Below are 14782 nucleotides of genomic sequence, written 5' to 3' on the forward strand. Positions count from 1 at the left end.
TTTTGTATTTTAGAATTAATTCTTATTCTCTTTGAAAGCGGTTGTTTTTATGCCCCACCTACGATAGTAGAGGGGCATTATGTTTTCTGGTCTGTGCGTCCGTTCGTCCGTCCGTTCGTTCGTCCGTTCGTCCGTCTGTCCCGCTTCAGGTTAAAGTTTTTGGTCGAGGTAGTTTTTGATGAAGTGTAAGTCCAATCGACTTCAAACTTAGTACACATGTTCCTTATGATATGATCTTTCTAATTTAAATGCCAAATTAGAGTTTTGACCCCAATTTTACGGTTCACTGATAGAAAATGATAGTGCAAATTTCAGGTTAAAGTTTTTGGCTTCAGGTTAAAGTTTTTGGTCAAGGTAGTTTTTGATGAAGTTGAAGTCCAATCAACTTGAAACTTAGTATACATGTGCCCTATGATATGATCTTTCTAATTTAAATGCCAAATTAGAGTTTTGACCCCAATTTTACGGTTCACTGAACATAGAAAATGATAGTGCAAATTTCAGGTTAAAGTTTTTGGCTTCAGGTTAAAGTTTTTGGTCAAGGTAGTTTTTGATGAAGTTGAAGTCCAATCAACTTGAAACTTAGTATACATGTGCCCTATGATATGATCTTTCTAATTTAAATGCCAAATTAGAGTTTTGACCCCAATTTTACGGTTCACTGAACATAGAAAATGATAGTGCAAATTTCAGGTTAAAGTTTTTGGTCAAGGTAGTTTTTGATGAAGTTGAAGTCCAATCAACTTGAAACTTAGTATACATGTGCCCTATGATATGATCTTTCTAATTTAAATGCCAAATTAGAGTTTTGACCCCAATTTTACGGTTCACTGAACATAGAAAATGATAGTGCAAATTTCAGGTTAAAGTTTTTGGTCAAGGTAGTTTTTGATGAAGTTGAAGTCCAATCAACTTGAAACTTAGTATACATGTGCCCTATGATATGATCTTTCTAATTTAAATGGCAAATTAGAGTTTTGACCCCAATTTTACGGTTCACTGAACATAGAAAATGATAGTGCAAATTTCAGGTTAAAGTTTTTGGTCAAGGTAGTTTTTGATGAAGTTGAAGTCCAATCAACTTGAAACTTAGTATACATGTGCCCTATGATATGATCTTTCTAATTTAAATGCCAAATTAGAGTTTTGACCCCAATTTTACGGTTCACTGAACATAGAAAATGATAGTGCAAATTTCAGGTTAAAGTTTTTGGTCAAGGTAGTTTTTGATAAAGTAGAAGTCCAATCAACTTGAAACTTAGTATACATGTTCCCTTTGATAAGATCATTCTAATTTTAATGCCAAATTAGAGAATTTATTCCAATTTCACAGTCCTTTAAACATAGAAAATGATAGTGTGAGTGGGGCATCCGTGTACTGTGGACACATTCTTGTTAATCTATAAAAAAAATAACTGAATTGTTTCTACATAAAAATCTGCAGTGAAGATTTGGGTACAAATAACATATTTTTTGCGTTCATTAACATTTTTCAAGAATAACACTCAATAAATTTTATTCGTCAGAAGAGCAACGCTTTTTTAAAATCTACCTATGCCAGGAACACTCAAATGTGTTACTCATCACAATGAAGCTATTTATAAACTAGCATTAAAACCTTTCAAAGTGGTGAAAGTAAAATTATTCCTTCAGATATTTTCGAACGCCATCACGGATTCATTGGCCGTTATAAAATATATGTTGCACAAATAACGAAGGATATGTTCCAATCGTCATAACCACAATCCCGCCTTACTTTTCTCCGAATATAGTTTTCAGAATTAGGCTTATCACTGAGTTTTTACTTACATCAGTACCACGACAGGTACCAAATGAAGAGCAGAATCTGGTCATCCCCTTGAGAACAGACGAGAATACAGCCGTGTTGCTCAGTCTTAAGTTTGTTTCTATGTTGTTGTTTTTGTATATTGTTGTTATTTCTCTGAGGTTTTTTTTTTCAAGGCGTTTATTTTTGTCATTTGGTTTGCATGTCAGTTTTTTCTTTAATTTCCCATCGATAAATTTAGATTATCAAAAGATATCTTTCCGATTCTCTATTACAAAAATCGTTCAGATTGTTTTGACTTTTTTTTTTCATTTCAGGTCCCTTCTTGGTTAATACTTTCTCAAGTGTTGACATTTCCCAAGTGTTCAAAATATCGGTTTGAAAATGGAAGACTATCCTAATTAATATGAGTGGGTTTTAATCTTATCAGTTTGATTCTTGATATTCTATCTATCTCTTGTGTTCAAAATATATATTTTTCTATATTTATTTTAAATTTTCTTACTTTTGATTTATGCTCGTATCACTGATTCGAGGGTTACAGCCCTCGTTACTAGAAACATGCCTGGTAAACCATCTAATCTCAACCAAATGGTTGAGACGGAAAAAAGTATTCTGGCACTTCCTGTTGAGCTTTTCTGGTTCAAAATATTGAAAATAACACAGGGTAGGTCGAATTTTCGTCGATTTACTGAAAATCAATGACTTTTTTTGTAAAATCGGAGAATGTCATGCCATAGATAAATCATAATTGTAACTAATATGTCTCTTCTTGGTTTAAAATATTTTAAATTGAAGTCACAATCACTTTTCTCCTACGGATAATAATGTTTACATTCTTTAAATCCGATAGAACTGCTATGATATTAATGACTAGCAAGAAAATATGTCAATTATTTGTGTTTTTTTAGGCTTTACGATAACCACGTCTGTAAATTGCCCAAATATTTTTTTGTCAAGCCTACTCTGCGCAGAAAAATAAAAAAAATATAAATGGTTAAGATATAAAGGTATTGGTTGAGTCTTTCTGTCACAATGTTGAGACTTTCTGGTTGCGCTGTACTATTCGAGTTAACCTTTTTTTACGGTTAACCTGATTCATGTTTTCTGTCTGTTGTAAATCTAAATATAGTACTGCAACCAGAGTTCATTTTTTAAAACTTTAATGGTCCGGAAGAACACACACCTAAATTATATATCGATGGAAAGAGGAAAACGTGTATAATAAGAAAAGTTGGGTCGTAAAAATCCAGAGTGGTCACAATTTTGTGAAATTGAGGTCAAAGGTCAGACCTAAAAAAATCCGTCATGGTCCTTATATAACTTTTAAAAGTGACACACAATAGCTCAAGTATTCATAAAATAGGGACATGAATCAATCTCTTAGTCATCATATGCGGATTCAGTACGCGTATTAGCATTACAAGACACTTCCTTTTTTATAAGAACAAGTTCGGCGTAGGACAGAGTTTGTTCAAAGCAAACACAGTTTTTGAGTACAAATGCTATCTGGAGCGTAAATACCGTCATGATTCGGTCAAACTCGTCAGATATAGTCTTACCTTTGCATAGGAAACACAAAAGAAATGTGAGTACAAAGTTTCGATCAATGTTAGTGACCCATATTCCCATATGCATATGCATGATGTATCTCCACTGCCAATCCAAAATGTAATGGGGCGAATGTTGCTACAGAAACGATTGATTTTGAAATAGCCATCCATTTACGAATTTTTGTTATCTTTAGGGACAATATACGGTTCAGAAGCGCCTTTGTGTTATTTTTATCAATTAACTAACAAATGAACTTTTGAGCCTAGGCTCCGTGTCGAAGACCGGACCGTGACCTATAATGGTTTACTTTTATAAATTGTGACTTGGATGGTGTGTTGTATCATTGGCACTCATACCACATCTTCCGATATCTATTAACAAGCTATGCATTTCCATAGAAATACCAAAACGAGGACATAGCTCATAAGAGCACTGGTGGCAGGGTGAAGTAATTGTTCTTCTTTTAATGTATCCTTAATATTTTCAGACACACCTTGGTGTAATTCTGAAAGTCTTAACATAGACTTCAATTTTCCTGCAGCAGATATGGCATCCCCTAAATTGAGTTCAGAGCTTAACTCTTTATTTCATATCCCTTGGCCTCACTGTGTCTGAATTGTAAGGTGTCACAATATCTAGTTACATGTAGTTCTGGAGTTTGGCAGTTTGGTAAGCATCAGAGACAATCTTGGGTAAAATTGATCGGTATATATAGAGGATGTGCTACATGAGAAAGACTCTTTTTTATGGAAGAACAAATCACATCACTAACAATCGTTATTAATGAACTGACAGCAAGTTCAAATTCTAATTTTTCAGTAACTGTTTTACTTAATTGCACAGGTGTTGACTTCAATAAGTACTTTGTTATGCATGGATAAATGATTACTCAAATTAATAAGCACAACTTAAAAGACTGTCAACACGTTTAGAGGACTCAGTTTTGCGTAGTTTTCTGGGGTTTTTTTTTTAAAGGTTTGTCTTTTACATAAAAACCCTGTTTTCATATCCAAACTACAAGGAAGAAACTGAGCGCGAGATCGTATAAAAGTGTCAGGTTGTGGGGATACATGTCGATCAGTTTGATCACATGTATGGATTTCTGTTGTTTCTAATTTAAAGTTCTCCAAGGGTGACTGGGGAAACGAAATGTGGTCACTTGGTCTTCTCCCGACCGGCAGTAAAACGAAGTGGGGCGTCCGTTTGGCTGTGCGGGATGTATCAAGTTCGCAGTCACGTCCGGTAATAATGGGGACGTTAATTAAGGGCATACGATACAGTTACAGGGGAGGTAATGACGTTGCTAACGTAATATGTTATTTTCGCGACGTCAAACTGTGACATATCGGGAAAAGATGCATTTTTCGGCTGATTGCCTCGTGTAAAAGGAGTTTCACGTTCTTTGCATGTTAAAACCCTTGCATCAACTCTTTGAGGAGTCCGAAGGTGGCCTGTTGCAATGGAAAATTTCTGTCCCAATCCAATATACCATCATTTTCCAGTGGCAGTCTAAATTTTCCCGATCATCATCCCGAATGGCCTCTATTATGACAAAACCTACCTATTGTTTTTATTGTTAACTTGTTCTCGTCCTGAACATGCATGAAATATTTGTCACTGGACGTTAAGCAACCAACAATCAATCAATCAATCTAATTTTAAAACGCACCAATTTTGCCTTCTGGTGCAAGTCTCATAACATCACTGATGATTCGCCCACGGAAAGCAGAATAATTAAGAGAAGTTGGTTTTAGCATCACCTTGTCACACACCAAATCTCTGCGAATCTTCAATAGTACTTTTCCCCCGACCACTTGCATGCATATTAATTGCTCTGAGGTTAAACATTGACATACAATGTATTTTCACACAATGTCAACTATAGTCATTATCCGGAAAAACCTCTTATCCGAAGGATTTGGTTAACTTTTATATAAAGTCAAAATTTTATTAACAAAAATATAACTTATTTACAGAAAATACACGAAAGAACTACTATATATATTCAAATCAATCAAAAATAAATTAACTTCTCCTACAAAATCTACATAATCACATCGAAACTATCAAATTGATGGTGAAGGAAAAAATAAATGGTGGAGCTGATTGACGGATAGGAAATTTCCGTAATAAAAAAAGGTACAAATGTTTTTTTTATTTTTGAGTTTTTGACAAAATTGTTTGGAATTTGCCCAACAAAATTTGCATGCAGTATCGCAATAATATGTTTTGTCCTCTCAAATGTCAAATACTATTTTTGAATCATATGTTTTCTCGTTTTCAAAGAAAAACGCGTTAAATTTCTTCCTAAAAAAACAGCTAACTTTAAGTTTGAAAGTGTTACTTGGAGATGGTATTATATTTATGTCTTCATCATTCCGATGATCCTTGATGATATGTGCATAGAAAATATTTACGAAAATAGCGGGAAATTTAACCAAAAAATATATTTTTGGATTTTAAGGTAACTACCCAAAACCGTAAATTGTGGGGTACCCCATTAAAGGGATAAAATACAAAAATGTGACCATAGAAACTTTTTACGACCCGACGGAAATTAAAATATAGATATTATTCTATCATTTAAAACAATTTGCAGCCGTGTGTTATTCCGGACCATTAAACTCGTTAACTAAGCGTCTTTTTCGATGTCAGTTGCAGTACTAATACACTCAGATACAATTTTAAGCATTGCCGATAGAAAAATGCATGCCTTACAAATATAAATAAGATTATTTTACAATGGTTATTTATTAATATGATTTGGATGAATTCGATTCCTAACAGACATCAAAATTTATTTAATGCCGAAAATGCGTTCATTTATAAAGAAATAAAATAGTTAAAAACTAAACAATCGAACAGGACCCCTTTTCTAGGTTTATTTTATCGTACACATTATTTCATGTAAAAGGTGGTGATAACTTAAATATGAGTAAAAGATGTCATTTTTGTCATTATAATACTTATCGCAAAAAAAATATGATTCGATTTTAAAATTGCTTTGTAAGTACTATAAGGGAGCTACCATTTGATTTTAGGAGGGGGGGGCTAGGATGAAATTTGAAATATATAGGCAGGACAGGAGTTTTGAGTTAAAAAAAAAAGGCAGGATGAGACACTTTGCAAATAAAAAAAAAGGCAGGATGACAATTTAGGTAAAAAAAGTCAGGATAAACTAATAAAAAAAGGCAGGACCGTATAGAGTGAAAAATAAAAAGGCAGGACAGAGATTACAACTAAAAAAAATGCAGGACAAAATTTGTTATCCTAGCCCCCCCCCCCCTAAAAATCAAATGGTAGCTCCCTAAGTGACGTCCAACTTAGTGTAATCACAGGTGTTGTATTGAAATAATTATAACTTAGATGTTTGTTCACCACAACTGCATTCAGGGCAAATCCTTAATATTTGGTAATATTCAGTAACATTTATATTATAACCCGGGCCCCGTCACACTAGGCCGTGATCGCACTACGATCTCTAAAAATATAATGCTATTGGCGATCGTAGTGCAGTATGGTCGTGTTACGGTCTTGGTATTCGTGTTGAGAGTAGCCAACTTTTATTAATTTAAACATGTTCAAAACAATCGTGATGCGTTCGTGGCGAAATCAGGTCGCAGTTCTGTTCTAGTCGTAGATTTTTTTAGTCTCGATTACCCAGACGCATATTTGAAAAATAAAGCGGCTGAATGATCGAGACTAAGATTTTTTTAGCCTTGGAACTGTCAGGATCAGTTCCAGGTTGAACTGTGTAAATCGATTCTAGGTATAGAAGTTACTAATGACCAAATCAGTTCTTTGTTAGAACTGTTCTAGCTAGAACTGTCTTAAAAGTGTCAGGAGATAGTTCCACATTTGTCCGCTAGAACAGTTCTCCTTCAGATTATGACAGTTAGGGGTAATCTCCATTGTATGTACATCTCCTTTGCAATTTTTTAAATGAGAATAACTTTTGATGAAATGAATGAATTTAATGATTATCCATTTCTGAATATTAATTCAGTTTTCTTTTGAAATATTTTAAAACTGGATTTGACGTAGGTAAATTGTGGGAGATAGTTAGTTTGAACTCTGGCCTGGTCAACTTAAATTCTAAAAAACGTTTGTGTGTGTCTATGCTAAGCATGCGATATCTGCTAAAAACTGTGGTCACACCTTACCAGATAGCTCGAAATAACGCCGAAAGGATAAACAAAAGTTTTACATTTACAAAATTTTTGCATCCGTTAGGAGTCCGCGATGTAATGACCAAATAAAACGGACGTGTAATATGCCGAAAAATGGGGTGGAATAGGAATAAGAAAAAAAATAATGTCAGAATAAAAAGTCAATAATTTTGCCTGATCATGATTAAGAAGTTGAGTCAAAAATAGTAATGATACCAAAGAAGGTGTCTTCCTCGAATGCCAACATTTTATATGTTACCTATTCCTTGAATGCCAACAAAAATATTTCAATAGATGTTTATTTAAGAACAATAGGTGTTTTTATAACTATTTAAATGATTTTATAAGTATTAAACTGTAAACCTTAATTAGAGAACTTGAAAAAATTGCAACATTTAATCACTTTTTGATAAGAAAATATAGAAGATTTTGGGGTTAAAAGTATCATGAATTCTATAGAATTAAAGAAAATAAAAATATTTTTATTACTTTTTATTAAAAATAAAAATTTTGGGAATGGAAATATTTCTTAACATTAGACATGGTTGTCGTTTGTTTATGTGTTAAATATTGAATCATATTTGTTTTTCGTTATATTTTTTTTTTTTATAAATAAGGCCTTTAGTTTTCTCGTTTAAATTGTTTTGCATTGTCATATCGGGGCCTTTTATAGCTGACTATGCGGTATGGGCTTTGCTCATTGTTGAAGGCTGTACGGTGACCTATGGTTGTTAATGTCTGTGTCATGTCGGTCTCTTGTGAACAGTTGTCCCATTGGCAGACATACCACATCTTCCTTTTTACAGTTGAAAATTTCATTCACCAGAAGATCTCAACATTGTTCCAGAATATCTCAACCGATACCAGAAAATCTCAACATGACATACTTTATAACATATTTAGCATAATGAAATTATATTAGTAAAGAAAAAGAACAAACTATAATTTTATGTTTATAATGTTTTAGAAAAATACTAATTTACTAATATATATGCTAGTTTATCAATGATATCACTGTCATTTTGTCAATAGCAGACTGCGCTGGCCATATTTACCTGCTAGAGAAAAGTCATTACGATGTCATTTTAAATCCCATTCATTTGTGTTATACACGAGACAAACTGTAATTCAAATATCTCTGGCATGACATTCTCCGATTTTACAAAAAACGCATTGATTTTCTGTAAATTGACGAAAAGTCGACCTACCCTGTGTTTATTTTGAATATTTTGAACCAGAATAGCTCAACAGGAAGTGCCAGAATACTTTTTTCCGTCTCAACATTTGGTTGAGATTAGATGGTTTACCAGGCGTGAGAAAGGTTCATGCCATTGTATGGTTAACTATTTCTTAAATGTTTCACGGTTATAAATCGAAAATGTAAAGTAATAAAAATCCCGAACTCGAAGTTAAAACTATCATGTACATTTAGTCCAACAAACTATAATGTATAGACTTTTTCTGTAATGACTTTGAACCGATTTTTTTTAATCGTGCGGTATAGCGACTTTATGTTGTACATGATTTACACCTTATCTTAGTAGGTCAAATATAGAAGTCATAAATTATGTGTGTGCTGTACATTTCTGATACAATCGAAAAGATAACAAGTTTCTTACATTGTGATTTAAAAAAAAAATATTGTATTTTAAAGAAAGGTCTGCTGCGTCCATTACTATGAAGATGCTGAAAAGAAATGCATAGGTGAGAAAAATATAGAGGTATATCTTGATATTAATTAACCGTCAGTATTAGATTGCATTCGATATTTAAAAAATGGCATATGGACGTGATAGTGATCGGGAACAGATACCTCCAAACAAATTATTTTTGTTACATGTGTAACAAGACTATTTTGCCAAATTGTAAAGGGATATTCCTTTTACAAAAATAAGTAATTTGTGTGAGTTTTTCATTGTCTTCTAATTGTTCAAAACTCTCAAATATGAGACCTACGTGTCTTCTACTACCCAAAATGTTTCTTTCGTCGAAATGTTAGGGATATGGTAGAAACATCGACATAGATATAACCTCTACAATAAACAATAAACCTATAACATTCCAAATAATATGGTATGAAGAAGCTAAAATTTAATTTTTCCACCGTAGAATGATGCTTGTGTTCTGACATCACATTTAGAGTCGATTATCCAAAGATGTAATTTACATCGATCATAGACCTCAGGTTACTAGTTTGGTTATCATTCTTTTATTGCTTCAGTCCAAGCGTATTTAACGCTACATTTGATTCCATATCCCAACCTCCGTCCCTATATATATATATATATATATATATATATATATATATATATATATATATATATATATATATAAACGTCTAAAAAGTGTACATAACAACACCAATGATATAAAAAGGAACTATAAATGTAATTATTTATAAATATTTCGGATAACAGATATCCTTCGTCAGTCAGATTCTGATGTTAAATGAATCATCTTTAAGTCTTCTTAGATTAAACTTTTACTAAATCTTGAAATTTATACAATAAAAAAGGCAAACCGAACATCAGTTAAGACGCTTGCACCATTCTAAAAATTTGTTGAATATGACATAGGTTATATGACTAATTACATCAGAGAGTTCACATATATGCTTTAAATAAAAATAATAATGTGCGATGTGAACTAGCACAATTTTAAAGCTTTAACGGTGTCGATATTATGATGTTACAAGAAAGATTCGTCAATAAACAGCACTGAACGGTCTAAATTTCTAAATATTTCAGATTTGACAACTGTAGTGTAGTTACATTAGAGTCTGCGATGTTTAAAACAAACGGCCGTTAAAATATAATAACAAATTTTGACTAAAGTAAAATAGTTGGACGTGGCTTGGTACTTATACATCCCTCAAAAAATTAAGCAATTTAAATTGTTATATTCAACAGATTTATTTTAGAGATGAGTAAGGTAAAGAAATAGAAACGGAGACTGTAATAATAAGTAATATAACCCAGATGTAAAGCACTGCATGGTGTCGAACTACATCTTTTCATTTATCCCATTTGGTGCCAAAGTTGTTAATTTTCTAATCCAAAATCTTTCCCGAGTAAGTCTATCCTCCCTAGACCAAGCAGAGTTGTGGTCAATGATAGTAATGGTCAGTCGATTGAGATCTGCCTTAGCGTGGCCAGGGGATCTCAAATGTCGACTAAGAGGGAGGTCTGGCTTGCATTGGTAGTCGCTACGATGACCGTTCATTCGTTTGTGAAACGGCTGTTCTGACTAAGGCAGATCTCAATCGACTGACCATTACTATCATTGACCACAACTCTGCTTGGTCTAGGGAGGATAGACTTACTCGGGAAAGATTTTGGATTAGAAAATTAACAACTTTGGCACCAAATGGGATAAATGAAAAGATGTAGTTCGACACCATGCAGTGCTTCACATCTGGGTTATATTACTTATTATTACAGTCTCCGTTTCTATTTCTTTACCTTACTCATCTCTAAAATAAATCTGTTGAATATAACAATTTAAATTGCTTAATTTTTTGAGGGATGTATAAGTACCAAGCCACGTCCAACTATTTTACTTTAGTCAAAATTTGTTATTATATTTTAACGGCCGTTTGTTTTAAACATCGCAGACTCTAATGTAACTACACTACAGTTGTCAAATCTGAAATATTTAGAAATTTAGACCGTTCAGTGCTGTTTATTGACGCAATCTTTCTTGTAACATCATAATATCGACACCGTTAAAGCTTTAACATTGTGCTAGTTCACATCGCACATTATTATTTTTATTTAAAGCATATATGTGAACTCTCTGATGTAATTAGTCATATAACCTATGTCATATTCAACAAATTTTTAGAATGGTGCAAGCGTCTTAACTGATGTTCGGTTTGCCTTTTTTATTGTATAAATTTCAAGATTTAGTAAAAGTTTAATCTAAGAAGACTTAAAGATGATTCATTTAACATCAGAATCTGACTGACGAAGGATATCTGTTATCCGAAATATTTATAAATAATTACATTTATAGTTCCTTTTTATATCATTGGTGTTGTTATGTACACTTTTTAGGCGTTTATATAATTTATTTTATTGTGTATATGTATCGTTACTTGTAACGATCCAGCTCCCACGTGGGAAAAATCGTTGACTATTATTCAGACGTTTGATATATATATATATATATATATATATATATATATATGTAAAGTCTCTGAATGATTGTATAATAAAAACTATAACACAAATTCCCACGTATAATAAAAACTATAACACAAATTCCCATGTATAATAAAAACTATAACACAAATTCCCATGTATAATAAAAACTATAACACAAATTCCCATGTATAATAAAAACTATAACACAAATTCCCAATTCCCAATGGCAATTTGTGTTATAGTTTTTATTATATATATATATATATAAATAAAGTACAGGTTCCAGCCCCGGCGCCGGGGAGGTAGTAACGAATCAAATCTACTCTAACATCGTTAGGTTGATTTTCTAGGCACTTTATACATATTCTAAAGCCTGGTATTTCTTAATCATAAGAAATCCGATGGACAAGGTATAATTTGTAGTTGTCACTACACACAGACAGATATATATATATATATAGTTACTATACTATATATAAAAATGTTAATTTTCGCGAACCATTTAGGTCACGGAAATTCCAAAATATGGCATCAGTAAGGAGAGTTGTACAAACAATGTAAATACACAGAACCCCATCCAAACTTGCTTTAGCTAATAGTATTCATCTTTTTCTATTTTATATGTACTAACAATATTCCATTTTTCTATAATTTCGATTAAAAAATTCCAAAATCTGAGTTAAAATAGGTCGAATGCCCCAAATAAACGTTGTCTGATTGGTTGAAGTACTGTGGCGTCGATGATAAGCATAGAAAGCCTCGATGTAAAGCACACGCTTGATCACGCTTCACAGGAATAAGAAGAGTTTTACAAATAATGTGAATACACAGATCCTCCATCCTATTTATGTTTTGCTGAAAATGTTGCAGTGTTCATCATTTCTGTTTTGATTCTGCTAACAACATTCCATTTTTTCTATAATTCCGATTTAAAAATGAGTAAACCCGTAATAAAAATAGATGGCCTCAATGATTTAAAAGCAACGCAAAAAAATCCGTTAATACGACCCCGAGTTCATCCGGGGGTTATATAAACCGATTCACAAATAAAGATCTCCTTGCGCTCAAATGTAATTCTTAGTGAAGTATACGGGTAAATTCGTTTTAAAATTCAGGTTTTTTCCATTGTAATAGGTGGATTTTCAAGTTTATGAGAAAAATGCTTTGTTCACTAATTCAGCAATGCTTTAACTGTTGTGAATGTGAGCTTCCTTCGGCTATTATTAGAATCTAGATTTACATCATTCATTTTCAATGTAAGAGTTCTCCTTTCATTCAAAAGGTAGATTTCCATGTTTGCTGGTCACTTGACTAGAAACTGCATTCAGTGATATTGTTTGTTTCAATTTACACCTGAATTTCAGATTTTTCCTAATTACCAATCACTAAAATAAATGTCATTTAATACGTATTAAATACATGTAGCATTGTATGTAACTATCATATTCATGTTTTTATTTGACATTATGAAAGTACTATTGAGATCCAGGATTCTGACTTGAATAAACAGTGTTTGTAACACACATGGTTTTATCCTTTTCTTTCCCTTCCCTTAAAAGTATCTTTCAGTTTGAAACTACCTGACAATCATACTGAGTTCACACCTAATTTGAATTGGATTGACATTAACTAATTTGAATTAGTTTAATTCACATTTGAAACGGTTTACATTAACAATCACATAGTTAAAATGCGAATCGAGTGCAAGTGAATTGTTTGTCTATCTATGGTCAACATGTTGGGGTATGACTATACCACTTTTACCAATTTTAAGAAACATTGTTGAATTTTATTTATGGAAGCTTACTTTTCATTTATATAAATTTAAGATTAATATTTCTGAGGTTATGGATTGTCTCTACTTATAAAGGTGGAGGATTCCCAGTTATTTAATATATTTAATTAAACTGTATTCAGGCGCGTAGCTCCCTATACGCCAACACGCAGTTGCGTGCACATCAATTCAGCATGCCAAAAAAAAATGTCAAAATAAAAATTTATAGCATTCGGCATGCAAAAAAAAATGTAAAAATAAAAATTTAAAGGAAACACAAACATGTTGTTTATAATAAACAAATCATTTAAAAATTGTATGTTTTTCGAATATCATAAATTCAGTTGTGAAAATGAATAACCAGTCCCTTGCTTTAATGAAAATGAAAAATCTTGCTTCACTAGTGCAGAAAATGAATAATTTGACCTCTTAGATTAAAAAATAAATAACCGATCAAAAACAAATCCTCCTGCCCCCTCCCCCAGAATATCAAATGATCGACCCCTAAGTCTATATATAGGGGTTTTTTTCTGCGACAAGTGCCTCAAACCATGTATTAAGATTTTTGGATAAAGAACCACAATAGGTAAAAGTCCAATTTAATATTAAATGTTTTAAGTTCTTAGACTACATTCATTCTGTGTCAGAAACCTATTCTGTTTTGACTATTTGATCACAAACCAAATTCAGAGCTGTATCAGGCTTTAATGTTGTGTCCATACTTGCCCCAACTGTTCAGGGTTCGGCCTCTGCTGTAGTATCAAGCTGCGCCCTGTGGAGCATCTGGTTTATTTGAAGGGTAGATGTTCCCGACCTGTTTTATATTAGTGGAATTGTGAATCAGGCCATTACTCTTCTCAATTGTATTTATGCATACTTTTCATGTTGGGACAGTTTCCCTCATTTTTGAAGGCTGAATGGTTGCCTATAATTGCTTTATCATTTGAACATTGGTCTTATTGGCAATCTTATTACATACATTAATTTTTATACGTATCCATTCTTCAGAAAAGTTGTTCCAAATGTAACGAATCCCCTCCAGGCTTGCCTTCATCTTCCTTTATCTTCATTGGAACAATTTTTGGGATACGATTGCTTTCAAGCAATCTGTAGACTTATACCGGTGGCTCAGAGCATTGCCCTAACGTCAATCGTTTTATTCTAAACATTAAGGAACATCTCAGATTCTTATGATTGTCTTGCTTTTAAAGGTAAAAACAAACAAAGGGATTGAACTTTAACAACTTTCCTATAATGTTCTTTTCATAATCTTCATGTTTGGTAATTCCCTTGACTTATATGCGTGTTTTTAACAACACGGAAAATCAGAATTAAGCAGTATTTATATTGAGTG

General features: G+C 32.6%; 1 protein-coding gene across 1 annotated transcript in view; it reads left to right on the forward strand.

Moving 5' to 3' along the window:
* Window positions 1-9168: 9168 nt before the first annotated feature.
* Window positions 9169-14782, forward strand: part of LOC143066471 (uncharacterized) — a 30424-nt gene continuing 24810 nt past the window's right edge. The window contains exon 1 of the mRNA XM_076239388.1: window positions 9169-9213. The gene's annotated coding sequence lies outside the window, so the exon portion shown is untranslated. The remainder of the gene's footprint in view (window positions 9214-14782) is intronic.

Source organism: Mytilus galloprovincialis, chromosome 3 (assembly GCF_965363235.1).
Source record: "Mytilus galloprovincialis chromosome 3, xbMytGall1.hap1.1, whole genome shotgun sequence".
NCBI classification, from domain to species: Eukaryota; Metazoa; Mollusca; class Bivalvia; order Mytilida; family Mytilidae; genus Mytilus; species Mytilus galloprovincialis.